This window comes from Bradysia coprophila, assembly GCF_014529535.1.
Source record: "Bradysia coprophila strain Holo2 chromosome IV unlocalized genomic scaffold, BU_Bcop_v1 contig_84, whole genome shotgun sequence".
NCBI lineage: Eukaryota > Metazoa > Arthropoda > Insecta > Diptera > Sciaridae > Bradysia > Bradysia coprophila.
In genome coordinates, this window is record NW_023503376.1 from 1849098 (window position 1) to 1863049 (window position 13952).

Sequence of the window (13952 nt, forward strand, 5' to 3'; positions counted from 1 at the left end):
TTGGCAGATGATGAGAAAAACTAACACTTTTCTCGAAGAGATTTTTGTTGGGATTGTTTTCAATTTACTTTGCCGTAATCGCACCATGTTTTCTTGTTTGTTTCACTTCCTTATTAACAAAAAAAATCCAATCTAAAACATAGAACCACATAGCTCCAGTATGTTGATTAACAATTCAAAGGAGCGAAAGGAGCTATGTTTTCTTGTTGACATAGGATATAGCGGCGGATTTTTGTTTACAAACCGAAATGACTCTGTGATATTTTCATGCACGTACAATTAGCCAGTTAAGTTTTTAGTTAATAAGTTGATGCCTGATGAAGCCGATGAAGCTCTAAACAAACTGAGCGAAATATTGCACCAAAATTAAAACTTTTTTCAATCCGTTGCTATATCCCATGTCAACAAAAAAACATTTGTAATCAATTAGGGAGAGACTAATCGATTTTTGTCAAATATCAGCAGAAATTCGAAAATTTCACACCCAAATCACATCCACCTTGAACTTGGTCGAATATGGTTTAACGACGAAAATCGTCGTTAAGATCGTTAATCGTAACATGAGTATTGTCTTTGAAACGTCAAATCACCAAAACAAAAATTTAGTGTTGGTTGTAAAAAATGTAATAATTTCGGTGATTTCGATGTGATTTAATTCAGATTTTGTGCGTAAAATATTTGTCAAATGATGAAACATTTATTATGACCAACCATGTAAACAAACAACAATATTGTCGCTTGGTGTGGGGTGAGTTTCAAAACAGATGACCCAGTAGAAATAAAATGTCGGCGGTAATCTGAAAAATTACGTTTTACCGGAAACGCTTTTCTGTGTACGTTTCCGGTGAAATAAATTAGTGCGAATGGAATCACTTTTGAGGAACTTTACAACGAAAGTAAATGGATACTTATCTACTTTCATTGGAACTTTACTATAACACCATTAGATAGGGGTAGGTCGCATCCCTCATACCTGGAAAATGAGAGAACGACAGTCATTATTAAATTTTGATTTTATTTCTGATTAGCGTAATCTAGATACTATGATATCTTCCCGCACTTCATACAAAATTTTATGCCACGGAGGCATCTAATGTTTGTAAATTTTTCATATTGTGGCGCTGAGTGGTATAAAACATATTTCCCACACTTTTAGCATGTAAGGTAAGGTATAAAATCAACGAACTTCAAGCATGAGTGGTACCAACGCACTTCAAGCATGAGTGGTACCAACGCACTTCAAGCAAAAAAGTGATCAATGTCGACAGCTGCCAAATATTGTACTATTTTTAATGAAATAGTTTTTTTATGGTGTTTCACAGACTCAAGTTTTAGCACCTTATTTAGAGTACCACTCATGCTTGAAGTGCGTTAGTGGTACTCTAAGTAGTGTACTGAAACTTGACATTGTCGCACAACTGAAAAACACTGTAAAAAAACCATGTTACACAAAATATTACTCTATTTGGCAGCAGCTGTGGACTATAGTCGAAAACATGAAGAAAGAAAATTTAATTTGCTGACTAGTCGTCAAGAAAACGCCATTTTCTCATGGCCCATTGAGGAATGAAAATAAGGCAAAACAGAACAAGCGCATGAAAAGTTATTTGTGTATCTGTTGTAGACGGCTGACTACTTTCGACGCCCTTAGTATGTAAAATCCATTTTACATAACTCTGGATAAAAACAAAGTCTTGTTTTCGTGTTTATTAACCTCGGCCTCGCCTCAGATCAACAAAATTCACACGAAAACTCTAGTTTTCATCTTTTTGTCCCTAGTCATGTACTCAAATTTCGAACAGTTTCTTTTTGTGGAGAGGTAGTACTCAAGGTTCTGAAAGAAACTTCGGTAGTACTCACCCTGCCATGTCATTAGAAATGAATTATATTTACAAATGAAACGTATATGAACTAACGAACGCCACTGCTGTTGAACTTTTGAAAATACATTGACTTTTCATTTCCACACACGATATTAAGTGCCTATATGCACCACGAACATTCGACAATCAGTCTCAGTTTCATTCGATATATTTAACCGATGCGGATATTTGATTTATAAAAATTTTGTTTTCGGGCGATTGTCTCTAGTACAAATCGACATTGAATTGGATATACGAAATTTTATAGTGTGTACTACGTTAAATTTTGTAGTGCCTGTGCGTTAGAGGTAACAATTTGTGTAAATTTTATAAATTCGTTGCGGAGCATTTCATTTGACAAATTGAAAAGAAAAAGAAAATTTTTTATTTTGCGCTTGTCTATCGTCATCGCGCAAATTAATGAAAGAAAAGTGTAGACTGGCAATGACTGAGTAGAAAAGTGAATGAGTGAAAAAAAAAAACAAGTTCGGGCTATTCAATGAACTGATGGTTTTATGGTAGGTTAAAATGTCAGACGAAACTTTATTTACATTTCTGCCATAGTAAACGCAACTGAACATTTTCATATAGCGGTGTTATCAATTAAACGTTTTCAATTTTTGTGGTGTGTCTATCCATGTCAACAATATTTATATTTCCATTGAGATGCGTTGAACTTATTAGCTTTTGAATAAGCGCTGAATAATGAAGGTCCAATCACTTATTCGTGCAAATTTCTCACATGTGTAGACTCGGTTGTACCGGGGCACTCAAACAGAAAATCGTAAATTTTTCAATTCAATTCAGAGACGAACAATTGAATGCATTATATTCAGTTATAGAGCTTTAGTGGCTTTACCGTCCGTTATGTTTAGATTACTATATGCAATGTTCAAATTGTATACATGAGCTCGAATCGATGTTAAAATCGTTGAGAGCGCTGCACTTTTGCGTGAGCTCTTTTCAAATGTAATGTTTAGTTGTCTCGAAGGAAATTCTACATAAATGCATAACACACCTGAATAAATAAGGTCTAGGTCGACATTCTGAACTATTTATCGAAACATCTTCATTTTATGTTGTACATAAATACACGTATATCGTGTGGACCGATAGTGAAACAACGCATGCAAAAAAAATGTATTCTGCCAATAAATTGTTAATTGAATTTTATTTTTATTTATTTATGTGAGAACTGACGGCACAGATGGTTTCTTTTTTATGAAATATTTAAATTGGTTTCGATTTAAACAGTTCAGTGTGTTTTAAAAAAAAAGATAAATATAGCGATTGGGTTATATGCATGCTATACACATGGTTTTACAGCGTGTGTCTTTCGTCGATTATTTACATTTTCTTTCTTAGTAAATATTCAACCATCAATGTTTGTTGCTTTATAACGTCTGATCGATATTTTCAAAACGTATATACAAGTAACACGCGTTAGATTTAGGGAAGAAAATGAAACAAGATCGACATTTTTCGGTTAGAGCGCAGCGAGGTTGTCAATCGCTCAAGTTGAACGAAACTTGTTATCATATAAATTACGCGGACCTTCCTATGTGACAGTCCCCAATTCCAACACTTCGGACCATGTCTCAACATAGTTGCACAAAAATCGGGAGAATTTACCTGTTCAAACCGCAGCGTTCGGTTTATGCTCCATGTGTCCCTGTGTTCCTTGAACTAGTTTTCGTTCGGCTTCGAAAGAAAGCATTTAGTGTGTATTCATCCACCGTACTCTGTCCAGTGCTCTATGTGCTTATGTTTCACCCAACCCTTAAACGCTCTGGCGCAAAGTATAGGAATTTGTAGATCAATTCCACACACAGGCATTGAAGAGTCACCACTTACCATTTCGTCGCCTCTTTCGTTTCCTTCAACTCCGGAGTGTGTCGCTACCCATATAAGTGTGATCTGATTTTCTTCGACTCGCTTCAGGTATAATTTTTACACTCGTTCACTAGCTTAGGCATCCTTCGGTAGAACTTCGATCAAGACACGATCAACCTTTCCTAGATTATGTCAGACACCTTCTTCAGTCTCTGGAGAATATACCCCAGCTCCTGAAACTTCGTTAATCTTCGATCCATCCGTAACTCTTACCACCTTTTTCCACGGAAGGCTAGTTGGATAGTTGGATATCCAGTTCGGTCTTCCCGGGAAGATCGCTTCAAAATTTTCAATATATAAAAGCTTGGTGTATCAACTCCCTATAAACATATTTAGAACGATAAAGTAATAGTCGAGGTAATAGTCCAGCTTGAACATTGTTTGTTTGGGCAGTACGATTGATAAATATCAAAATTAATATTCCTATTCGCAGCCCAGGAATCGGACCACCTGAACTGAAATTTAAAAATGTCGATTAAAAGATTAATTATATACTGGAAGTCAGGGTCGAACGGTCAAAAAAGGGTCCGTAAAGTCCGTAACCAAAATAAAATAAAATGGAAAGCTAATGCATGTTTGTGAACACGATAGAGTGGGTAATTCAAACCAATTTCTACAAATTTGGTTTTAAAAGAAACGCTTTTCCATTCTACAGGTCAACTCTGAAAAATGAGATTGATCGTTCGAGGAAACTAGACTAAACTTCTACTGTTTCAATTTTGGGTTAAATCAAGTAAACAATTTTGCCTCCAAGCTGAATCATTGGTCCGATGAGGCGACATAACGACACGGTCAATATCGTCAGGAACGATATTATCGTTTTTTAGACGATAGTATCGTCTAAAAAACGATAGTATCGTTTTTTGGACGATATTATCGTTTTTTAGACGATAGTATCGTCCAAAAAACGATAGTATCGTTTTTTAGACGATACTATCGTCTAAAAAACGATATTATCGTCCAAAAAAAATTTAATCCAGGACGATAATATCGTCTAAAATTATAAATTTTTAAATATTTTCAGGACGATATTATTGTTTTCTTGACGATATTATCGTTTAAAAAAACGATAATATCGTTTTTAAACGATAATATCGTTTTTTTTGGACGATACTATCGTTTTTTGACGATAATATCGTCCTGGATGAAAATATCCGCTGGACGATATTATCGTTATTTTCTTTTTCTGAACAAATTTATCGTTATTTTGGACGATATTATCGTCCTGGGCGATAATTTTTGAGACGATAATATCGTTCTGGACGATAGTATCATCCAGAACGATAATATCGTTTTTAATTAATTTATTTTTTTAAATTTGAGACGATAATATCGTCCAGGACGATAATATCGTTTTTAATTTATTTAAAATAAAAATTCTAGACGATAATATCGTCCTGGGCGATATTATCGTTCTGGATGGTTGTTGAAGACGGCAAATATATATTAAAAATTGGTTCACTTGGTTCCGTAAATTTAAGTTTTATATAGAAAAATTCACAGACTAATTATGAGACGATGCGAGAAAAAAAAAATTAACTCCTAAGTTCCGACACCGTTCCGGCGCCCGGCTCGCATTGCGGCCCTCCGCTTCGCTCCGGGGCAATGGGCCGGATCGCTCGGCGTGTTAAAACGCTTTTTATGTACAATCAAAGTTGGTATTCATTTCGTAAAAAGATGAATTATTTAGGGACGAACTAAACGCCTTTTTTAAACACTGATGTGTAGGTGATTTCCTCTGACAATTGTTTTTCGATATTTTGGAAGAGAATTCGGTTCTTGCTGCACCTCTGAGTAAAATTGAGTCCTGGACAATATTACCACCCAAAACTAAACGATAATATCGTCCTGGGCGATATTATCGTTTTTTTAAACGATAGTATCGTCCTGGACGATATTATCGGTTAAAAAAACGATAATATCGCCCAGGACGATATTATCGTTTTGGACGATATTATCGTACAGAAAACGAAAATATCCATTAGATTTTCTAGAACGGTAATATCGTCCAGAAAACGATAATATCGTTTTTTGAACGATAATATCGACAAGAAAACGATACTATCGTCCAGACAATATTTTAGAATTTTTCAATTTAGACGATATTATCGTCCTGGATGAAAATTTTTTTGGCGATAATATCGTTTTTTTGGACGATGGTATCGTCTAAAAAACGATAACATCGATTTTGAAACGATTTTTTAGACGATAGTATCGTTTTTTAGACGATAGTATCGTTTTTTAGACGATAGTATCGTTTTTTAGACGATAGTATCGTTTTTTAGACGATAGTATCGTCCAAAAAAACGATAATATCGTTCCTGACGATATTGACGGTGTGAAAATGTCCCGCCACCATTGGTCCTAATGTCTCTATTTGAAACAAAAATACGTTCAAAAAGGGGTCACTTCCACTCTCCCGCTCTATACCCATTTATACATCACAGTTTTCATTCTATAATAATTTCCTGCAATTTTCTTTGGAAAAACTACGTAATCTCAATGCCGAAATAATTACCCTATAGCTTTTGCGATAAGAAAAAAGTGGATTTTGAATGGCTACTCAATAAAATATTTCTACAATTGATTGCAAATTACCTCTGCTCAACAAATAATACAAACAATATAAAGACAACATATGAGTATAATGATGCCAGCATGATATCTCCAACCAATTATTTGCATATTTATTGATTAAATGTGTCAGTAAAAACTGTAATTTTATTTTTATGGGGTCAATTGGTAATGTGTTGGCAACACATTGTTGCTAATGTATAATAACCATGCTAGACTTCTAATAATAGAGCAGAAGTCTTAAGTAATGACGGAGATGTTTTTGGCAACTAAACCGCGAAATTTAACAAAGAAGTTCTCTAGTAAATTGAGAGAGGAGAGGCGATATTCCTTCACAGTCAATTTCGTTCAAAAACGGTATTATCATTCGCAAATGTTTCACTAATATCGTCTAAAATGTAGAATTTTAAAGTATTGTTTGGACGATTATTTAAATTTTATCGTTTTTTGAACGATAGTATCCTTTCTGACGATATTGACCGTGTCGAAATATCCCGCCACCCGATCAGAATTAAGCAACAATCTGTGCACGCTGCATGTTGCTGTTCCGGCGTAACGACTTGCAAAAACATTTCTTTATTGCTCTTCCATTTTAATTGAACGGAACATTATTCTTCCGAGAAATTCGCAATTATTGCCTCGACGATTTTATCGAAAAGTATTAACTCATGTTGGTAATGAGCGAAACAATGTACAATTACATGATATATATCGGTTCGATTTAGTGTAATTGAGTTTATCCAATTTGTCCAGATAAATTTCATTGATACGCCCACATTATCAATACTTCTAATTGCTATTTTGTTTTGTATTTTGTATAGTAGTGGCTCATGCAGTAATTTGTAAGATGACAGGCATTCCGCGTAGAGCTATTTTGACGAGCGGACTGTATATATTCATTTCGTGTGTTGTTTGATTTACAATTTATCACAACAACCATGCACACAATGAATTTAAATTTTGTGTGTCCGGTATAATAGATTCCGACTTTTATCATGAAAGTATTTTTGTTTAAAAAAAAATGCGGTTGAGTCACTACGGCCAGAGCCGTAGCTATCTGAGATCATCTGATATTTTCGGTGTCACCATCCTTTTAATCCTTATAAAAAAAGAAGTTTAACCGATTTGTTACAATCAAATTTTCAAGAAAAAAAAAAAACGAAAAATAAGGTAAAAGCAAAATAAAATGATCGAGTTTTATCCTGGAATTACTAAGGGAATTAACTGATTCAAAAAACGCTTTACCATGACTTTGCGAAGTGTCAAGTTAGAGTCAAGCTAAACCAAAGACTTTGACTTTACGAGCAATAGTGACTATTCCTGTGGGCTCTGAACTATGACTTTCCGGAGCAGTTTGACCCTCGGAGAGAAGTGAGAAATAAAATATTTACAATAAACTCATAACATTTTCAGTAGTTGTCTCCTCCCTTTTCGAAGGGCCTTGGATTTGTGGATGATCCCTTGACATATTTTTTGCAATTTAATTCTTAAAAAAACATCTGTAAACGTGAAAAAACTACAAAAACTCCATGAATTTATTGCTCAATTATAACTTGGAAATATTGTCGTATATATCACCTGCACATTTCTATGTTAATTGCGAATTCAATTAGACATTGTTAGTTAATCTTGATGCGTTTTTTTTTCCGCGAGCAAGAGAACAATAAAAAAATCCTTCCTGTTTGCCTGAGACGTTCATACTTTTAGAAGCAAATTTTATTGAACTATCAGGTTTCCTTTTGCTAATTCTTACGCGTTTCAATTTAGTTTTGTGCTAACTGTCGAACTGAGTGGTTATATTGTTGTATCAACGGAATCAATTATTACGAGGTATATATAAATATGATTGTTTGTCTATATACTTGCCGCAATATACTGAATTCAAATTTCTAACTACAGGAAGTAAAAAATTCATAAAGTATTTAGTAATTTGTGATGTAATTCGTTTCTATTCTCTCTTTCGTTGACTAATTGGAAATAGAAACATTTTAAAAGTTTGATTACATTTAAGACTATCTTTAACGGTTTTAAAAGCTCCAAATGACGCGTTAAAAGTAGGCCTGAAGTTATTATGTAATGGTAGAGGCAACATCATCTCAGATAAACTGAACATTTTATTGAAAGATTATGGTTGTTTCCCATCAAAATAAATAAATTTAATAGGAGAAAAGTGGAAAAAATTCAGATTGTAAAGTAAATTGTTAAACAAAATGATTCAACTCTCAAATGTATTCAATCAGTGACAGATTAAGTTGTGAAAACTATCCGTCTAAACTAAATCTCTTTGCTGAAAAGTTAACGAAAAGCTACAGCTGTTTCAATTACTGAATTAATTAATAAATCTCAATCTATCTATCTAGCAGAAAAGTACAGAATAGCCAAGTTATTTGTTTACCGAGAGGAGCGAAAATGATGAAATTCCGCTACAACATTTTTGAAAACACAAACAAATTGACAGTTCAAGTAAGAAAAGTTATATTATCGTATTCGCGCCATGTTCTGACGTCATCGTGATATTCATACTTTGAATTTTCATGAGAAATTCATATTCACCCATTTTGTTGTCTACTAATAAGATCTAGTAATAAGTCAAAGCAAACGTCATATTGCGAGTTGTAGCCCCAACGAAGTGATCTTATACGAGTAATTACCCAAAGTGCCCGCTTGGGAAACAAGGCGCTGTATCGTTGAGTATAAGTGATTTGTTAAAGCTGACGCAATGATTTCCTGTGGAAGTTTTCGTTCTACAAAAGATTTTATTAGCCCCGTACGAAGTACAAAGGGGCTTATAGGATTACGATGCCGTGTGTAATTGATGGAATTCGAAGCAGACGGTAAGGGCAAAGTGTTTGCCTATGTTCATAGATGACGAATCCGCAATAAAAATTTTGTCTGTCCGTCTGTCCGTCACGTCGATATCTTAAGTAAATCAAATCCGATTTAAAAAAAAATTTCCCTGAAAGATAGTCGAAATAGTGAGGCTAAGTTCAAAGATGGGCATATTCGGGTCGGCCCTTCGTGAGTTAGGGCCACTTAAGTGATTTAAGGTCTTTTGGTGATATTTATGGCAAAACAAACGATGGAAATGTAAATGACATGGCAAATGATAGGTATTGTCAATACCAATCCAGGATTTTTTAAAATCGGGTGAGTGGACCGTGAGTTAGGGCCTTAGAAGTGAAATGCTACTAGGGCCCTATGTGTATTTTACATATAACTCGAGTAAATTTCATCCGTCTTTCGTAATTTTTGTTTCATTTGGAAGGTAATCGAAGGCCGAATAGAATGTAGTTGAAAAAAAAATTAAATTTGGGTCCTCGGCCTAAGGCCGCTACTAGGGCCCTATGTGTATTTCACATATAACTCGAGTAAATTTCATCCGTCTTTCGTAATTTTTGTTTCATTTGGAAGGTAATCGAAGGCCGAATAGAATGTTGTTGAAAAAAAAATTAAATTTGGGTCCTTGGACTAAGGCCGGTACTAGGGCCCTATGTGTATTTTACATACAACTCGCGTAAATTTCATCCGTTTGTCGTAATTTTTGTTTAATTTAGAAGGTGATCAAAGGCCGAATAGAATGTTGTTGAAAAAAAATTAAATTTGGGTCCTCGGCCTAAGGCCGCTACTAGGGCCCTATGTGTATTTTACATAGAACTCGAGTAAATTTCATTCGTTTTTCGTAATTTTTGTTTGATTTGGAAGGTAATCGAAGGCCGAATAGAATGTTGTTGAAAAAAAAATAAATTTGGGTCCTTGGACTAAGGCCACTACTCGGGCCCTATGTGTATTTCACATATAACTCGAGTAAATTTCATTCGTTTTTCGTAATTTTTGTTTGATTTGGAAGGTAATCGAAGGCCGAATAGAATGTTGTTGAAAAAAAATTAAATTTGGGTCCTCGGCCTAAGGCCTAAGGCTATGCGCAATTTCTAAAGTGTACACATTCCATAATAATTTTACTTTAACTACATTAACCGGCGCAATAGGCTTACGGTCAAAGTAGGGTGACAGACGCATTAGGGTCACGTACGCAATAGATATACGGGTTTGTACGGGGCTCAGTCGCAGCAAACGCTCCGACTGTTCTGATGGCTCGTTTATTCTAGCTTACATTAATGTATGTAGAGCTCAACCAATAAATAGATTGCGATTTTCACTTATAAATATAGGTTGACAAACAACTGGAAAAGTATAGTTACTTCTCCATAAAAACCATATGGACTGGACAGTTCACTCACAAGTTCCACGTCAACTTTTAATTATAATTGAAAATCGCAATCTCCCTAATATCTCCTCCATATCACAAGTGATGATTCAGTGGTAACAAATTAAGGAAAATCACTTGCTTCATTACTTTTATTAGACATTTCGTTATGAAACATCAACCAAACCAACTAAAAGTAACCTTGATATAAGTAGAGAGTTTCATAAAGTTTGTTAGTTGCATAGAGGACGCAAGGTGAATGCAGGTCGAAATTGTTTCATTAAGCGAGACAAAAAATCTTTGTAAAACTGGAAGGGATTGATGGACGATCCCAGGGGCGTCGACATCCTCCCAATTCAGGTGTGTCAAATCTTAATATTTGCCACTTTTTAAAAATTTGCCTTCAGATTTTTTTACTGTTAGCTTCATCGACGTTGTTGTTTTAAGTAAATTTGGAAATAATTTTTAGAAGAATTGCATGTTCTAACCGATAATAAGTCACTTATTCGACAAGAAAATGTTGTGTGACTGTTGACGTAGACACAATATACTCATAATTTACTCTATAAGTTTTCGCTCATACAAAACCGCGTACAATGTTCAACGAAATTTTTTTTTTAACTTTTAACATTGATTGCCCTTCGCATGTCGTATGTACCGAACATTCAAGATTATTTACGTCGACCTATGTATTTCCCGAGACGACCTTTTGCTACAAATTAATTGCAATTACATTACCTTCAGAAATGCATTTACCTTTTCCAGCAAAAACAAAATGAAGATGTAATTTCATCGAATTAAAATGCCCGTGCTACCATATATATTCATTCGATATTCAAGACTGCATTAAAAATTACGACCATCAATATTGTGTATAGGCTATGCTTGACTCATTGTTTACAAACAAAATTATGTCTGATCCACAGCATAATATTATCTTAAATGTGATTATGAAACAATAATTACCTCTGGTCAGTGTCTTATAATAAAGACAAATATTAAAATGGAAAACAAAAAGTGTGAACGAAAATAAGCAAACATTCTGCTCGAAAAAGCATCGTTTTTATCACGTTTTAACGATTTACTATGATATATATAGTCAGAGAGCGTTCGTCGTATTCAATTTATATTTTAATTAATTTTACTTTCAACTGAAAATTAATTTCGTTGGGGTCATATCGCAGGGTTATGTGACAAAAAACGAATTTTTAATTTTTCCAAGTCCTCATTCGTACACTTTGTTTGAGTATCGAACTTATTCTTATTGCAAAATCTTTCTAGCACAATTTCGGAAGTTTGTTATCGTTTAAAAATCGGTTGTCGATATGTGAACTTCACGCATTGCGCGCGAATTCAATACATTTCATCATCATTCCACATCATCGATATTGCGTAGACTGAATTGATTGAAATTGATGAGTGATGAGTGTTCAATCATTTTATAAAAATTATTGGAAGGCTCATTAATAAAGAAGCGAGAGGAAAATATTTGAATAGTTAAATGCAGAAAGGGAACGTGCAATACTAGCGAATTTTAAGAAAAATGAAATTTCGTTTTATTTTGTTGTATATACTGTCAGATTAGGTCTCTTTCGCATCGGTATGTGTAGCTGTAGTAACCATCTAGATACCAAAATTTTTAAAAGAAAATTAGAAGATAGCGCAATTGAAAAATTGGAATGAACTTAGGGATACAGCCACACTGACAAAAAAGAGTTCAAAATCTCACCTGTAGCAGGTAACTTTGTCTCCAGGTAATCTACAATAGCTGCCACAGCTGTAGCGCCACATACTAAAAATACAGCTGTGACAGATAATGTAGGTTACCTGGAGACAAAGTTACCTGCTACAGGTGAGATTTTGAACTCTTTTTTGTCAATAACAGATAATTTGCAGTTTGTATGGTGTCAGGTTTCGCGTTGATAGTAAGCCGATAAAGTTTCGAAATCGTTTATTACTTTCGTGCGAGATTTTACCGCTTAAACTTAAATACGATGAAATACGAGTCACTATTTTGTTCCGCCTAAGATCCCTTATGTTAACATGTTCACAGATTTCTGGATGGGAAAGTGGTTTTGACGGAATGTAAAGCATTAAGCTAGCTAGTTAGTTTGTTAGTGTAAGTGGGTAGGGGAAATTTCCTAGCACCTATGCCTCTATTGGGCCTGTTGTGCGCAGGGCCTACTTTTGGAAATTTTGTCCAAAATTTCCAAAAACTGCGAACATTTAAAAACCGAATCTTTCCAAAATTTCGAACGGTTTTGGCAACTCGTTAACTCAGCCTTGCGTTTTAGGTGACTCTCAATTATTTTGATTTATTCTTGACACTATACGTCAACAATCATTTTATTTTTTAAAAGAAAAGATCGATTTTTTACTGGCTGCGTCATTATTGTGAGCAGTCTTTTTTTTTTGCTCAATAAAATGAAGCATTGAGAGCCGGCTAAAACACAAGGCTGAGCTCAAAAGTTTCCAAAACCGTTCGAAATGATCGAAAAATTCGGTTTTTGAATGTTAGCAGTTTTTGGAATTTTTTGGCAATTTTATGGAAATTTTGGTAAAAATTTCCAAAAAAAAAATCCAAAAATAGGCCCTGGTTGTGCGTACTCCCACTGGACTATCTAAAATCTAGAAATTCGATTAAGAAAGTCCAGGACACTTTGTGGAGGTAAACTCCAGATGTTATTGTGAGGCAGGATATATGCGCCAAGTGATGTCGATCGAGGTAGTGCAAGGGAAGTGCTCCATTGATTTGATATCGCCGTGGACAGTGAGGGTTATCCACCATTTTGAATAAATGTTTGAGACCGCTGTGTCCCGTTAACGCAGCTGTGATTCTTCTAATGTTTCTTCTGCTTAGAATATCCGGTATTGACAGCGCAACTCGCATCACTGAATGACAAATCTTTATCACTTGGACTACATTAGAGATAAGGTATTTTGAGTTTTTAGGGTTGATTTTAATACTTTCTTTTAAGCATGAAGCGTGCTGACCAGAGGTTTTTAAAAGAGATTTGCACCCAATTTTTGATAAGGCTTTGAAAGTAAGATAGCTCTTGTTTAAGTACGGGTTCGGTTCCAATAAATGGGGCTGCTGCTCCGGTTTTTGCAAGACGATCGGCCAGTTCATTACCGCTGATAGTACTGTGTCCTGAAGAGCACGCCAGTGTGACCGAATTGGTGGTAGTGAGCCGATTAAGGTTATCGGAACAATAAAGGACAATGGCTGAGTGTAGTTTATATGATCCGATAGCTTATAGTGCACTTTGGCTATCAGAGCAGAACCAAATAGTGTTGTTGTTATTACTTGTATTGTCTTCTAGCATGATTTAACATTGCGAAAAGTTAGTCTCTATTGGCGTGAAAATTCGATATTTTTGTCAAGTTAATAAAACTTTGATCGACACGATTTTCTTCGA

At 34.9% G+C, this 13952-nt stretch overlaps 1 protein-coding gene and 1 long non-coding RNA gene across 3 annotated transcripts in view; one reads left to right on the forward strand and one right to left on the reverse strand.

Annotated features, from left to right (window-relative positions):
* Positions 1-1658: 1658 nt before the first annotated feature.
* Positions 1659-13948, reverse strand: LOC119072772. The gene is made up of 3 exons (XR_005086919.1): positions 13939-13948; positions 13435-13438; positions 1659-1786 (listed from the first exon to the last, which is right to left on the reverse strand). It is a non-coding gene; the product is annotated as an uncharacterized LOC119072772 (long non-coding RNA).
* Positions 2017-13952, forward strand: part of LOC119072759 (alpha-tocopherol transfer protein-like) — a 29470-nt gene continuing 17534 nt past the window's right edge. Inside the window, exon 1 of one of the 2 annotated variants that reach the window (XM_037178053.1) lies at positions 2017-2380. The gene's annotated coding sequence lies outside the window, so the exon portion shown is untranslated. Of the gene's footprint in view, positions 2381-8058; positions 8160-13952 lie in introns of those variants that run through there. The other variant, XM_037178051.1, reaches the window with a different exon arrangement.